Here is a 603-nt window from a genome sequence, read left to right on the forward strand (position 1 = left end):
GTTACTACTACTATCTCTCTCTCTCTCTCTACCTCTCGTTGCTCACTTTTATTCTACTTCCTCCCCTCCTTTTCCCTCTGCTACTCTTTCTCTTCATACAGCCTTGGTCACGTGTGTGCGGCTATTATTTCTTTCTGTTCTTGGAATCACCAAGCTCGCACGTACTTCTTTGCCCCTCCTGTACGTGCTTCACTGCGTTCGAGACATACACACTTCACGTCTGGCTGTACAGCCTTTTTGTTTGTTTATTTCACCGTTTCGTTTTCCTGTCTTGTTTTCCGTCCGCCATTACCCTCCACGAAAACAATTTAATTTGTGTTCGTGGGAAGAACCATTTTAACGATGCGCACTGCCTTAATTCTTCGAAACGCTGGAGTTTTAATGGTGGCAGGGGATGTTTCTATGTGGCCTGCTTGTTTGTTGCACCTTGTTTACCATTTTTGTCCTTGTACTTTTGCCACGTCATGTACCCAGTTATGTATCTATATGTACATGTGGATGAACGTATATACATACATGTACATATAGATACATAACTGGGTACATGACGTGGCAAAAGTACAAGGACAAAAATGGTAAACAAGGTGCAACAAACAAGCAGGC

This window comes from Octopus bimaculoides, chromosome 12 (genome assembly GCF_001194135.2).
Source record: "Octopus bimaculoides isolate UCB-OBI-ISO-001 chromosome 12, ASM119413v2, whole genome shotgun sequence".
NCBI classification, from domain to species: Eukaryota; Metazoa; Mollusca; class Cephalopoda; order Octopoda; family Octopodidae; genus Octopus; species Octopus bimaculoides.